Source organism: Hylobates moloch, unplaced genomic scaffold, assembly GCF_009828535.3.
Source record: "Hylobates moloch isolate HMO894 unplaced genomic scaffold, HMol_V3 SCAFFOLD_3, whole genome shotgun sequence".
In the NCBI taxonomy this organism is placed as follows: Eukaryota; Metazoa; Chordata; class Mammalia; order Primates; family Hylobatidae; genus Hylobates; species Hylobates moloch.
In genome coordinates, this window is record NW_026652278.1 from 74,774,787 (window position 1) to 74,790,724 (window position 15,938).

Consider the following 15,938-nt stretch of genomic DNA (forward strand, 5'->3'; position numbering starts at 1 on the left):
AAAGAGCGAGACTCCGTCTCAAAAAAAAAAACAAAAACAAAATAGCACATGTATGACATAGGAGTGGAGCCAGAGACCATATGAAATGGGGGTGGGGTGAGGAATGGGGTCTGGGCCCCAAGAATAATTGAAGGCTGAAAGAATCTTCAGATGCATTCAGAACCTGAAGCCGCTAGAGAACTTTCATCAAGGATGGCTGGATTGAACAGAAACAGCTGCAAAACCAGGAAATAGACCAAGTCTAGTGCTGGCCTCAGGCCACAGATCTTTGCTTTATCCTGTCTCAGGATTCCTGAGATCACTGCTGGCCTGTATTTAGGCACCTGCAATTCCATGAAACAGGTAAGGGTGAACACAGAAAGAAGATATTCACATTTTAAAACCTTCACTCAATGCGAATTTGCATATGGAACTTTCAAAGAATATGAAGAAACATAAGCAATATATTTAACAAATTCAACAAGCCTGAAAATCATCTCCCAAGAAAATGAAAATTTTAAAAATTCTGAAAAATTACTTTTAAAACATCTTAAGACAGTATATGTTATTCAAATGTTTAATCTAACATATACAATTCATAGAAAGAATAGAAGGTTATGCAACAAAAATGGGTTGATACGAATTACATAAAAATGCATGTATAAAGATTTCAGAGTATAGAAATGTGCAAAACTCAGGGGGAACCATGAAATCACTTCTATTTTTAATTCAAGTGGTTATGCTCAAATACCAAGGAATATTCTTATATTTTTAAATATTAATTTTGAAAATTTTTAATTTTTGTGGCTACATAGTAGATGTATATATTTATGGGTTACATGAGTTATTTTGATATAGGCATTCAATGTGTAATAATCACATCAGGGTAAATGGAGTAGCCAGCACCTCAAGCATTTATCCTTTGTGTTGCAAACAATCCAATTGTATTATTTTAGTTATTTTTAAATGTATAATTAAATTATAGTCATCCTGTTGTGTTAGCAAATACTGGGTCTTTTTCATTCTTTCTGTTTCTGGTAACCATTAACCCTGTCCACTTCCCTTCTAAACCCCCACTACCCTTCCCAGTCTCTGGTGACCATCCTTCTATTCTCTATCTTCATGAGTTCAATTATTTTAATTTTTAGCTCCCACAAATAAGTGAGAACATATGAAGTTTGTCTTTCCGTGCCTAGCTTATTTTACTTAACATAATGAACTCCAGTTCCATCTGTGTTGTTGCAAATGACAGTATCTCATTCTTTTTTATGGCTGAATAATACTTCATTGTGTATATCTACCACATTTTCTTTATCCATTAATTTGTTGATGGACATGTAGGTTACTTCCAAATCTTGGCTATTGTGAATAGTGCTGCAATAAACATGGCAGTGCAGATATCTCTTCAATATACTAGTTTCTTTCTTTTGGGCATATACCTCGGAGTGGTATTGCTGGATCATATGGTAGCTCTATTTTTAGTATTTTGAAGAACCTCCAAATTGTTTTCCATAGTGGTTGTACTAACTAACTTATATTTCCACCTACAGTGTACATGAGAATTTCCTTTTCTCCACATCCTCATCAGCATTTGTTATTGCCTGACCCTTGGATAAAGGCCATTTTAATTGGGGTGAGGTGATATCTCATTGTGGTTTTGATTTGCATTTCTCTAATGATCAGTGATGTTGATCACCGTTTCATATATCTGTTGGCCATTTGTATGTCTTCTTTTGGCCATTTGTATGTCTTTGATGTTCTGGAGAGTTTCCCTAGTACTTTCTTGTAGTAGTTTCATAGCTTTCAGTCTTAGATATAGGTCTTTAATACATTTTGATTTTTGGATATGATGAGATATAGGGGTCTAGTTTCATTCTTTTACATATAAATATCCACTTTTCCCAGTACTATTTATTAAAAAGGTTGTCCTTTCCCCGAGGTGTGTTCTTGGCACCTTTGTTGAAAATGGGTTTACTGTAGATGTATGGATTTATCTCTGGGTTCTCTATTCTGTTTCGCTCATCTGTGTTTCAGTTTTTATGCCAGTACCATGCTGTTTTTGGTTACTGTAGCTCTGTAGTGTATTTTGAAGTCAGGTCCAGTGACTCTTCCAGTTTTGTTCATTTTGCTCAGTATAGCTTTGGCTATTCTGGGTCTTCGGCAGTTCCATATAAATTTTAGGATTGTTTTTTCCATTTCTGGGGAGAATGTCATTGATATTTTGATAGAGATCACATTAAATCTGTAGATTGCTTTAGGTAGTATGGACATTTTAGTAATGTTGATTCTTCAAATCCATGAACATGAGGTATCTTTCCATTTTTTGTGTCTTCTTCAGTTTCTTACATCAATACTTTATGGTTTTCATTGTAGACATCTTTTATTTCTTTGGTCAATTCTTAGATATTTTATCTTATTTGCACCTACGGTAAATGGGATTGCTTTCTTGATTTCTTCTTCAGATTGTTTGCCATTGGCTTGTAGAAATGCTACTGATTTTTGTATGTTGATTTTATATCCTGCAACTTTACTAAATTTGTTTATCAGTTCTAATAGTTTTTTTGTAGCGTCTAGGTTTTTCCAAATATAAAATCATATATGCAAGCAAGGATGATTTGACTTCTTTCTTTCTAATTTGGATTCCTTTTATTTCTTTCTCTTGTCTGATTCCTCTAGCTAGGACTTCCAGTACTATGTTGACTAACAGTGGTGAGAGTGGGCATACTTGTTGTGTTATCAATCTTAGAGGAAAGGCTTTCAGTTTCTCCCCATTTAGTGTGATACTAGCTATAGGTCTGTTGATATGGCTTTTATTATGTTGAAATATGTTCCTTCTATACACAATTTTTATTAGGGTTTTCATCATGAAAGGGTGTTGAATTTTATAAAATGCTTTTTCAACATCAATTGAAATGATCATATGATTTTTTATGTTTCATTCTGTTGATATGATATATCAGATTAATTGGCTTGCATATATTGACCATTCTTGCATCCCTGGGATAAATCCCACTTGGTCATGGTGAATGATTTTTTTTAATATGTTGTTGAATTTGGTTTGCTAGTATTTTGTTGAGGACTTTTGCATTGATACTCATCAGTAATATTGGCCTACAGTTTTCTTTTTTTTGATGTGCCTCTGTCTAGTTATGGCATGGGGTAATGCCAGCCTCATAGAACGAGTTTGGAAGTATTCCCTTCTCCTCTATTTTTCAGAAAAGTTTGAATATTATTGGTATTAGTTCTTTAAATGTTTGGCAGAATTCAGCAATGAAGCCATCAGGTCCTGGGCTCTTCTTTTCTGGGACACTTTTTATTATAGCTTCGATCTCGTTACTTGCTATTAATCTATTCAGGTTTTGGATTTCTTCATGCATGGTTCAATCTTGGTAGATTGTATGTGTATAGGAATTTATCCATTTCTACTAGATTTCTCAATGTATTGGTCTATAGTTGCTCATAGTAGCCACTAATAATCCTTTGAATTTCTGCAGTATTAGTTGTAGTGTCTCTTTTCTTTATCTTTGATTTTATTTGAGCCTTCTCTCTTTTTCTATTAGTCTTGCAAGGTTTCATCAATTTAGTTTATCTCTTCAAAAAAAAACTATTTGTTTCATTGATCTTTTGTATTATTTTCTTTATTTCAAATGCTCAGAGTTGGACATGGTAGCTCATGCCTATAATCCCAGTGCTTTCAGAGGCTGAGGTGGGAGTATCACTGGAGGCCAGGAGTTCTAGATCAGGCTGGGCAACATAGCAAGACTCCCATCTATACACACACACACACACACACACACACACACCCAGCTAAGTGGCCCGTAAGTAATATTTATTTTAAAAACACATTACTGGAATCAAGTTATTCATGTTTTTATTTATAATACTTGTTTATACGATGTAAGCTCAGTCTATGATTGTCTTTTATTACCTTCCTCTATCAGTTTTTTTGTATTAGGGTTATATGAAACTTCTAGAGTAAAATAGAGTAGAGTAGAATTTTTTAAATCATGTGCTTTTTAAGAGATAAGGGAGTTTTTTTTATTACTTATTCCACTTTCTTGAATAATTTCTGGATTACTGAAGATTTTGTGCTTTTCTTGAAATATAAAATGTTATTTTTATTAAAAATTTTCTATTTTGTTTGTTTCCAAACTTTTAGTTATTCACAATATTATGCTATGTTTTTATATCTCACATACATATATCTAGTTAAGTACTTTTAAAATTTGTAATATAAATTATTTTTTACTGATATCTCTTTTTTCATTTATTATACTTGCCATATATTTATTTTATTAATGGTTTCGAAAACATTTTTCATGTAATTGGGGAAATTTGAATATTTACAGTACATTAGTTGATTTACAGAATTATCCTCAATTAGTTTAGCCATATTATAGTATTGTGGTTATGTAGGAGAATATGTTTTTGACTAAGAGATGTAAGCTTAAGTAGTGAGGGATGAAATATCACAATGTATTGAGGAGCGAGAGACAGAGAGTGACAGAGAGCAAGAGATTGAGAGAGCAAGAGAGCAAAAACGAGAGAATGAACAAATGAGGCAAATATTTACAGAGTTCAATGAAGAATCCAAACTTGTGTGTACTGAATTTGCAAGTCACTGGTACAATCTTACACTCCTATGACATTTATAAAAATCAAGTGTTTAATGCTGGGTGCAGCATCCTAGCACTATAGGAGGCTGAGGTGGGAGGATCACTTGAGCCCGGGAGTTCATGACCAGCGTGGGCAATACAGCAAGACCCTGTCTGTACAAAAGAATAATAAATAAATTAGCTAAGGGTGGTGGCATGTGCCTGTAGTTCCAACTACTCCGGAGCCTGAGGCAGGAGGATTGCTTGAGCCCAGGAGTTCAAGACTAGCCTGGATAACATGGCAAGACTCTGTCTCTACAAAATAAATTAAACAATTAGCCAGGCACGGTGTTGCATGCCTATAATCCTAGCTACTCAAGAGGATCTCTTGAGCTTAGGAGGTCGAGGCTGCAGTGAGCTGTCATTGTGCCACTGCACTCCATCTTGGGTGACAGAGGCAAGAGCCTCTTTCTAAAGTTTTTTAAAAGGTGTTTAATATCAACTCAATGAATTTATCATTAAGGTAATCTTTGGCTGTTAGCAATGACTCCAAATAACAGTGATTTCAATTAGATAGTTTCATTTCTTCTCCATGTAAGTGACATCCAGGGGTTAGTAATTTAGGGCCATTCTGGTTGCTTTCCTATCACTCCTGTCTTCTTGCTTTGTCACTTTCAACATCAGCCTTACACTGGACCATGGCTGCTTTGGCTTCGGTATTCACATCCACATCCCAGGCAGTGTGACGGAGGAATAGGCAAAATTGGATGTGCCCTACTTTTAGGATGCTTCTTGAAGACAATTCTGCTTAGATCCAATGCATAGCTCTTAGTCATATGGCCAATGTGCCTACAGAAAAAGCTGACAAGTGTAATCTTAATTGTCATGTAAAACGTATACCCAATCAAGAATCAGGTTTTATTGCTAAGAAAGATGATGAGAACTAATACTGACACAAAAACTAGCAGTTTTCTTCCAAGATTATAATGGGAATTTGAGGAATAGCTTTTATAATTTCCTGTATGCTGTCATACTCCTGGCATTATTAGTAATAAAGCATTTTAACAGCTGAAGTAGAGGGATATTCTCCCATTTTGACTACCCAATTTTCTTTGAAGGTCTTTCTGATAAGTCTTTTGTGATTCCTTTCAAATGCTTCCATTTCATAAGTCTACTAGGTTGGTGCAAAGGTAATTGCAGTTTTTGCTGTTAAAAGCAATGGAAACATTACCTAGCTAATTGTTTAATTTATTTTGTAGAGATGGAGTCTTGCCATGTTTTCCAGGCTAGTCTTGAATTCCTGGACTCAAGCAATCTTCCTGCCTCAGGCTCCAGAGTAGCTAGAACTACAGGCACATGCCACCACCCTTGGCTAATTTATTTATTATTCTTTTTTACAGACAGAGTCTTGCTATGTTGCCCAGGTTGGTCTTGAACTTCTGGGCTCAAGTGATCCTCTCACCTCAGCCTTCTAAAGTTCCAGGATTAAAGGTAGGCACCACTGCACCATTAAAAGTCATGGAAAAACTGCAATTAGCTTTGCACCAACCTAATAGAAGCCACATAGAATCCCTGCTGTCCTGCAAATTGTCAAAAATCTGATGATTACATACAGGAATGTTTTTGATATTATAACAGGGCGTTTAGTTGCCTTTCCATCTGTTTCTCTAATTTTATTGCTTTATTTCATTTTACTTATTTAACTTCATTTGTCACTTTCCTCCCTAGAGAGTCTTTTCTAGTCTTTTTTTTTTGTATTCATTTTCCTCATTTGCTCCTGGAAGGCTCTCCTACACAGCATTTTCTTCCACTCTTATAGCATGCCATAACATGGCATCCACTGGGCCACACTTTGTTCGGACTTTTTAGATTATGTCAATATCAGCATCCTCAGTGTTTCCCTTCCTAATAAAGAATTCAGTATTTTATGACTGCTTTAAGTCATTAGTTTTTTTTTTTTTTTCACTTCCTAGGATAAAAGTGAATGGTTTACAGTGAGGAAAAATATGATCTATTATCTCAACAGCTACTGCACTATTATCGTCAGATAAAATACATTCTAAGTCAGACTCACAGCTGAAGAGTAAAAATTTTCCCCAAAGATTAGTAAGGATTTAGCAGTCCAGAATTACAGTGCAGTGTGGCTGTGTGTTACAGGCATTTGTTTCAGCTTACGCCACACTGGGATGCAGGTTTCTGTCACTTCCACGATGCCATTCACCCCATTTCCTTTGTTCTCACTGACAAATTGCTGTGGTAATGAAATAGTGGTGTTAACAATGATTAACTCGGAGAAGGTATCAGAAGCCCTGGTAACGTTTAAGTTGTTTCCAGGTGTTTTCCTATAACTTCTGGATATTATAGTGCCTACACTTTTAAAAAATTCCTTAGAGTCAACTCACAGGGGAAACTTAAAATTAATTAATTTCAATTTTTTTGTATTAACAGTAAAACCACTATTTGTATAGCACTATGTGCTTTTTCAAAGTGTTCTTATGCCTAGTCTCGTGTTTCATGCTTCCAGAAGCTTATATGGCACTGTCATCGTTTGACAAGGAAAACAATGGCCAAGGAGGTGAAGTAATTTATCCATAGAGTGACTATATGCCTTAGTTTGTGCCTGTTTTCCTGGCATTAGAGCTCCTGTTTATTCTCATATGTGGCCAAATTAAGACAATAAATAAATTACCTGTCTTAGTCCATTTGGTTGCTATCAAGGAATATCTGAGGCTGGGTGATTTATAAGGAAAAGATGTTTATTTGGCTCACAGTTCTGCAGGCTGTAAAAGGAGCATAGCACCAGCGTCTGCTTCTGGTGAGGACCTTTGGTTGCTTCCGCTCATGGCAGAAGGCAGAGGGGAGCTGGCGTGCACAGCGATCACATGGTGAGAGGAGGTGGGAGTGAGGGGGAGGTGCCAGGCTCTTTTCAATAACCAATTCCCACTGGAGCTACAGAGAAAGAACTCACTCACTCTTCACATCCCACGAAGGGCATTAAGCTATTCATGAAGTCTCCATTCCCATGATCCAAGCACCTATTAGGCCCCACCTCCAACCCTGGGGATAAAATTTCAACATGAGGTTTGGAGGTGTCAAATATTCAAGCCATAGTTCACCCTGCTTCTCTGGCACTGGATCCTAAGCCTCTTAACTTCCAGGTTAGATACAAGTACCTTGGTGATTACTTTCCTAGCCTACAGATCATGATGTTTGATACTAGTTGGGATAGGAGAATTCCTATGGACATAACTAGATTTGTTATAGATTACTCAAACATAGATTTATGGATAAATCAGAAATCCCTTAAAAGATATTTAAGTATCTGCACTTTCTTGCCTAATATAATTTCCAACTATAATCATCACTAGCACCACTTATTCCTTTGCTAGATTCATTTATACTATATCACTTGTTCTACATAAAACATACACTGCTTTTTCTTCTCTGTAAGTTTGTACTTCCAGTAACATTTGCTGAAGTGTGTGCCGAATGGCTTCCATTTCAATGTTTTCTTTGAATCCACAAGCTGGTGAAGGAAATGGGTCTTCGTGCCCCATCAAAATCACAATCTAGATATTCTAAGGACACATTATAGTGAGTGGGATAGGAGGGAAAGAAGGTTCCAGTCAGAGGTTTTCTCAGGCTTCCAGATCACTGCTAGTTCTAGATACTGCTCAGTAATGATTAAAAATAGACAACTCCAAATGTCCTCTTGGCTGAGTTCATTAGTTAGAAAGAGTGGCAAGAGTGAGTATGTAAGCAATCATGGTGGAAATGTGGTATGGCAGGCTGAATAATAACCTTGAAATATGTCTACATCCCAATCTCTAGAAGCTATGAATGTTATATTATTTGGCAAAAGGGACTTTGCAGATATGATTAGATTAAGGATCTTGAATAGGGAGGTTATCCTGGATTATTCATGGAATCACAATCCTCCTTATCAGGGTGATGCTGGGGGAGTCACAGTCAGAGGAGAAGGCAATGTGGTGATGGAAGCAGAGACTGGAGTGATGTACGTTGAAGATGGAGGAAGGGGTCACCTGCCGAGAAACACAGGCAGCCGGTGGAAGCTGGAAAAGTAACAACAAACATTCTCCTTGGACCCTCCAGGGAGGCTGACAGCTTTGCTTTAGCCTTGTGAGAGTATGCTAAAGTTCTGACCTCCAGAATGTAAGATAATACATATGAGTTGTTTTAAATTCCCAGTTTTGTGGCACAGTTGATCCTTGAACAACATGAGCTTGAACTGTGTGGGTCTGTTTATCAGGATTTTTTTTCAACCAAACACGAATCCTAAATACGCTATTCAGGAGATGAAAAGCCTGTATCTAGGGAGAGAGACTTTTTGTATATGCAGTTTTGGCCAACTGTGGGACCTGAAAATGTGTGGATTTTGGTATACGTGGGGGTCCGTGAACCAATCCCCATGTATACCAAAGGCCAACTGTAATTTTTTTTTTTTTTTTTTTGAGACAGAGTCTCACTTTGTTGCCCAGGCTGGAGTGGTGCAATGGCATAGTCTCAGCTCACTGCAACCTCCGCCTCCCAGGTTCAAGCGATTCTCCTGCCTCAGCCTCCTGAGTAGCTGGGATTACAGGCACACACCACCACACCTGGCTAATTTTTATATTTTTAGTAGTGAAGGGGTTTCACCATGTTGGTCAGGCTAGTCTCAATCTGCTGACCTCATGATCCACCCACCTCGGCCTCCCAAAGTGCTGGGATTACAGGCATGAGCCACCAGGCCCAGCCTGTAATTTGTTACAGTGGCAACAGGACACTAATATATTTGATCAGAACAAAAATGGTGTCTGTAGCAAAAGCAGTATCCTAGAATAGCAGTACATTGAGGGAAAAGCTCTTTTTCTTTAAATGACAAAACCCTGACCACTTGGGTATTGATTATTGTTCTCTTTGCTTTGACTTAGAATTTAGAGCCTTTGGTGATATTGAGAAGATAATCATCACAGCTGTCCTTGCAGTAGCAGCTTCTTGTTGAGTTCCTAAAGCACTACCACAGGCTGGCTTGTTTGAGCACCCTGTATTTCACAATTTCCCCATAAACTAGATACTTTTGCTTCTGTTTCAAAATGAGGAATTGAGGCATATAAAAGTAAGGTAACTTGACAAAGGCTTTACAGTTAATAAAGGGCAACACATAAATTCTTATCCATTCTTATACTTAAAACCTTTGAATCTTTACAAAAGAGCTGGTTTTAAAAGTATCTGTTAATACAACTTGTTTTATGGAACTTTCTCCCATCTAGACAGATCCCCAGGAGGTGAGGGCTTGCTGTACTCATCACATTTGTGATACACATTTGTGGTCCTACAGTGCATTGGCAGGTATCTGGGCCAGAGTTATGAGTGAATCAAGCTCACCTTCCTCTCTCCACCAGAGAGTATGCATGTTCCATGGCAAAGGCATCGAAACAGTTGATTCCCAGGGCTGGAAGGTGGAACTCAGCTGTCATGCCTTTTGATGTTCTGCTCTTGGACTTTCCAAGAACTCTAGGTAGCAATATGGTAAGACAGAGGTACAACCAGTTCTGGCCTGGGGAGAGGGAAAATCTTCCTCCCCTAATGAGGCTTAAGGGGCTGGTGAATTTGGCCAGCTCTGCAGGGAATATGTAGAGAAGACTATTTAGCACTCAAAATTATGATTGAGAAGGGCATGGTTAGTGTGAGGAGAGTCATTCTAGAAAGTTCAATGAAGGAATTGAGCTGAGAGATTATAAACTTGGAATAAATACAGTTATTGCCCCTCTTTAATTATTAAATAGAAGGTGTTAAGAGCAGTGGGGACCTGGAGGGTCCTTTCCCCTGTGTGCCTCCTGAGCCTAGGCAAGTCTCCTGAGCTCCTTTGATGGTTTTGGACAGAGACGGCTCTCAGCCTGGCATCCTAATTCCAGGCCATTGCTGTTCCCAAGGTGCTATGACTCATGCTATGAGAAGGTTTTGTCTTGGAGAAGAGGAGCCTTTCCAGATGGGTAAGGAAAGCATGAAGAAGGGCCCACAGTCCAGGATTACCCTCGTGTTTCTGAAGGACCTGTAGAATGGATGTATTGTGAAGTCATGGGAAGTGAGCTTGTCTAAACAGGGTAGGGCTCCTCTCACTGGAAGCATCATGCATTTGCTTATCATCCTTTCTGTGCCTAAATGTCTCCAGAATAGTACATTCATTATTTTATGCCCTGCTTCTGGAAGACTAGCATCATTTTATACCAATGTAGTGCTTTATAATGGAAGTGAGTTGGAATGTATCCAACTAACAATAATAACTGTAATTTATAAGGGCCTGGCTGTATGTAGAAAGTACTGTATTCTGTGCTGTCCATATATTATCTAATGAAACCCTCAAAATAACTCTGAATTAGATAATGTTACCTCTTTTTTTATAGAGGGGAAAAGTGAGGTCCATTTAATCTCTAAAAGAACCCATGTTTTTCTAAGCATGTAACATCATTTGCTTAGAACAACGTGACAAGGATGTAGCAATAGTAAGATGTAGGCTGGGTGCAGGGGCTCACAGCTGTTTAATCCCAGTGCTTTGGAAGGTTGAGTCAGGAGGATCATTTAAGGCCAGGAGTTCCAGACCAGCCTGGGCAACATAGTAAGACCCTTTCTCTCTATATAAAAAAAATTAAAAATGGCCAGGCATGGTGGTGTGCACCTGTAGTCTTGGCTACTCTGGATACTGGCGTAGGAGGATCCCTTGAACCCAGAAGTTTGAGACTGCAGTGAAGCACGACTGTGCCACTATACTCCAATCTGGGTAACAGAGTGAGACCCCACCTCTAAAAAAAAAAAAGTAAGATGTGGACATGGGTTACTAGTTGCTAAGTGTGCTGTTTTCATCAATACATAAACTCAAGACAAAAGCAGTAGAGCAGCAGGCAAGTATGGGCTCTGGCTTTGGAGGATACAGGCTTCAATGTCAGATCCACGATTTCCCAGCAGCAGACCTGGGCAAGCTAATTCACCTTTCTGAGTCCCAATTTGCTAATCTGTTAAAATATCCGTGTGTTGTGGGAAGGATTAAGGCATTAATCCTATTAGGCATTTAAAGTGCCTAGCACATGGTATGTGCTTAATAAAGCTGAGCTCTTCAACTTCACCATCATCTAATTTTATTCTTGTATCTGAGTACAACTTTGAGTCTAATTCAGGGTGAAATAATTCCATTAAGAAATGACTCTAAAAGGACCTGGAAAAGATTGCTTTGTATTTCCAAGCCTTCTTGGAATAATTTGTTAGGTTTTAGTTGTCTCTTTCAACAGCAACAGGCTTGCTTACATGGTCTTTCAAAAATAGAATTTGATCCCAACCTGGTGTGAGGTAAAATGTTTATACCTACCTCTCTTCTCTTGTGCACTTCGCTTCTGAAATACAATTTTCAGGTGGGAAATTTTGGGAAAATCTTCTTAGATCTGAATTATAATAAAGGTAGCCCAAGATGCAAGGATACTTATGTTGGTTAAACTCAGATTTGCCAGTAGTTTGTGAAGTAAAAATATAGGAGCAATGTTTTAAGTAAAATCTTCCAACTGCTTTTGAAGTGTATTGAAATACATAGTTGCTTGGGAATTTTCAAGACTAGTTAAGATTTCAAAAATAAATGTTTCTTTACTTCCAGGGAAATGCAATACGTGACCATTATAAAACAACTGGGAAAATAAAAAAGAAAGAAAAGTGTGTGTGTGTCCGTGTGTGCCTGCATGTGTGCATATTAGGATAACAAATTCAGTCTCATTAGCTGGGGCATACAAAGCAATTTAGTATTTATTCCTTTATAACTGTCCTGATTTTCTGCATGAGCTCCCTTCCACTCCCCACTCCAAAGGGAGGAAGGGAAGAGTAAAGAGAGGGAATCACTATATTTATTCCAAATTTGTAATCTCTGTTATTTCCAACAATTTAAACTGCCTTTTAAGAAAACTAGTCTCTGCTTGGATGGCTCAGGTAAACGACTATTCCTGTGCTTGCCTTTTCCAAAATCACCCTAGTGTTATCGGGGAGTGGTGATTCAGATGATATGACTTTGTGATGACAGAAGAAGTGGCTTCCTTGAACCTACACAATGTTTTTTGAATCATTTTGTTTGCTTCTTTTTTTTTGAGACTGAGTCTGGCTCTTGTCTCCCAGGCTGGAGTGCAATGGTGCGATCTCGGCTCACTGCAACCTCTGCCTTCTGGGTTCAAGCGATTCTCCTGCTTGAGCCTCCCAAGTAGCTGGGATTAGAGGCACTTGCCGCCACCATGCCTGGCTAATTTTTGTATTTTTAGTAAGACGGGGTTTCACCACATTGGCCAGGCTGGTCTGGAACTCCTGACCTCAGGTGATCCACCCACCTTGGCCTCCCAAAGTGCTGAGATTACAGGTATGAGCCACCATGCCCAGCCTTTTGAATCATTTTGTGTAGCTGGCATGGAGAGACCAACCAAGACTGATTCCTCTTTTATGACCTTTATGGCATAACTGCTTCCTTCTGAATTTTTGAGATGTGATTGTAGTCAGCAGTCATCATTATTTGCCTCTGGTTTTAAATCCCCCATATCTTGGGGGTGGGAAGGCTTTGTTTGAATCCAGGCTTCTTCTGGCCTACAATCCTTTTAGTACCTCCATGCCCCCTATGGATTCAGGGACACACTTGGGTCCCTTGCATGTACAACCAGGCTGTCAGAAGCAGGAGCACTACCCTAATCCATACATCTGCCATACCATGGACTCATATTGTGTTTGCATTGGCTACAAAAAGGTCTTTTCATGAGAGACTCAGGGCCTCTCATAAGCATATCATGTAAACTAGGCTGCTGGTATCAGACTTTCTAAACTTCCCTATACTTATCTGGATGTGTTTAAATTAATGCCTCTGTTTTAGTCTGTTCAGGTTCCTATGAAAACAGAACACATAGACTGGGTAGCTTATAAACAACATGAATTTATTTCTCACACTTCTGGAGGCAGGGAAGTCCAAATGCAAGGGGCTGGCAGATTCGGTGTCTGGTGAGGGCCTGCTTCCTGATTCAGAGATGGCCATCTTTTCACACCATGTCCTCACATAGCAGAAGGGGCAAAGGTGCTCTCTGGGGCCTCTTTTATAAGGACACTAATTCCACGAATGAGGGCTCCACCCTCAGGAACTAATTATCTCCTAAAGGCCTCACTTCCTCATACCATCCGATTGAGGGTTGGGATTTCAACATCTGAATTTTGAGGAATACAAATATTCAATCTATGGCAGCCTCCCTGCAGTCCCCTACTATTACCTTCCTTGTATAGTGGTAGAGGCAGTGAGAAATGGCTTCTCATACATAACCTTTCCCTCCTCTCCACCTCATCTTTATAAAATTCAACAAGGGTCAAAGGGATGGTATTATTTTTTTCTCTTAGTTTCTCTGATCTAATTTTATCCTCCCCATGTCACTTTCTTACTCTTCCTAAATCGAGACTTAAAGCTCAATTAATGATAGATAGGGATCAGGGAGCAAGAAGCTCATTTATTGATAAAGGAACAGAGGACATTTACAAATATTTTACCTGGTCTTTCTCTTAACGTTCTTTGGAACGAATATAATAAGCAATGATACACATCTATATGATAAAAAACAGAGCACTAATTTGGTTCTTAAATAAATCTAAAGAGATTTCATGTTTCTGAACTTTGAAAATGCTGGGATATTTGGATACAGTCATTTTACAACACACAGAAAAAAATTCTCTATTGACCAAAAAATTCTCTGTGAGACACAGATCTAATGTGTTTATATAATTTCTTGGTGGTAGAGGAATTTCTAAGCCTACAACTTGGGGTAGAAACTATGTATCACTTAAGAATTATTAATACATTTGGTAACATAAAAATCCACATAGCCTAAAATGCCATTAAAATTTGAAACAAACTACAATCTGGCAAACTACTATTGTAAAATATTTGGCAGGCCGGGCGCAGTGGCTCACGCTTGTAATCCCAGCACTTTGGGAGGCCGAGGCGGGCGGATCACGAGGTCAGGAGATCGAGACCACGGTGAAATCCCGTCTCTACTAAAAAAAAAATACAAAAAAATTAGCCGCGCGTGGTGGCGGGCGCCTGTAGTCCCAGCTACTCGGAGAGGCTGAGGCAGGAGAATGGCGTGAACCCAGGAGGCGGAGCTTGTAGTGAGCCGAGATTGCGCCACTGCGCTCCAGCCTGGGTGACAGAGCGAGACTCTGTCTCAAAAAAAAAAAAAAAAAAATTTGGCAAAGAGCTATTTTAAACATCTTATAATGAGTCTTTATCAATCAATAAAAGACTAAAACTCAGTGGAAAATTACTAAACATCATAATCAGAGATTACCGAAATAGAAGCAAACATCCAATGAATTTATGAAATCTTGTTCAATCTCACAAAGATTCAAACAAAATTCTATTAATTGCAAGATATTCTAGATTCCAATATGTCAAACAAGCCAAGCTTTCTCTAACCCAGTGTTACATTCCCAGCTGCTGGGTGTCATCTTTTCTAGACAGCATCATGGTAACATGTCAAAAATTGTCTAAACATGCTTATTCTTTTCCCCAATAATCTCATTTCTACTAATTTTATCTAAGGAGATTATTTGAAATATGTATGAACTATTTCTTATTGCTATTCCTCACAGCACTTAAAAATAAGCCCAAAGTGGAAATATCCAAAATATCAAATATTGAGATTGATTACATAAAGAGATATACCCATATAATGGAACACCATGTAGACATTAGAAATGCTGGTTGTAGAAATGTCAACATTCTAAAATACATTATTTAGATGAAGAAAATAGGTTATAAAAACATATAATATGGGCCAGGCGCGGTGGCTCACGCTTGTAATCCCAGCACTTTGGGAGGCCGAGGCGGGCGGATCACGAGGTCAGGAGATCGAGACCAAGGTGAAACCCCGTCTCTTCTAAAAATACAAAAAAATTGGCCGGGCGTGGTGGTGGGCACCTGTAGTCCCAGCTACTCGGAGAGGCTGAGGCAGGAGAATGGCGTGAACCCGGGAGGCGGAGCTTGCAGTGAGCCGAGATTGCGCCACTGCACTCCAGCCTGGGTGACAGAGCAAGACTTCGTCTCAAAAAACAACAACAACAACAACAACAACAACAAAACATATAATATGTTTGTGATACATGGTATGTGTGTATATATGTAGGTGTGTATCATATTTCATAAAATAGCATCCTGTTATGTTCCTCCTGCCTCTGTCCTGCTCATCATTTCTGTCAATGCATTGAAAACCATATGTGAGTGTAGTTGTGTTAGTCTTTTTAATTTGGCTTCACTGAGATTTCCCTGGTCTGGGGATCTAAGCTGCCCACAGTGCTAATTCCCGCCACTGG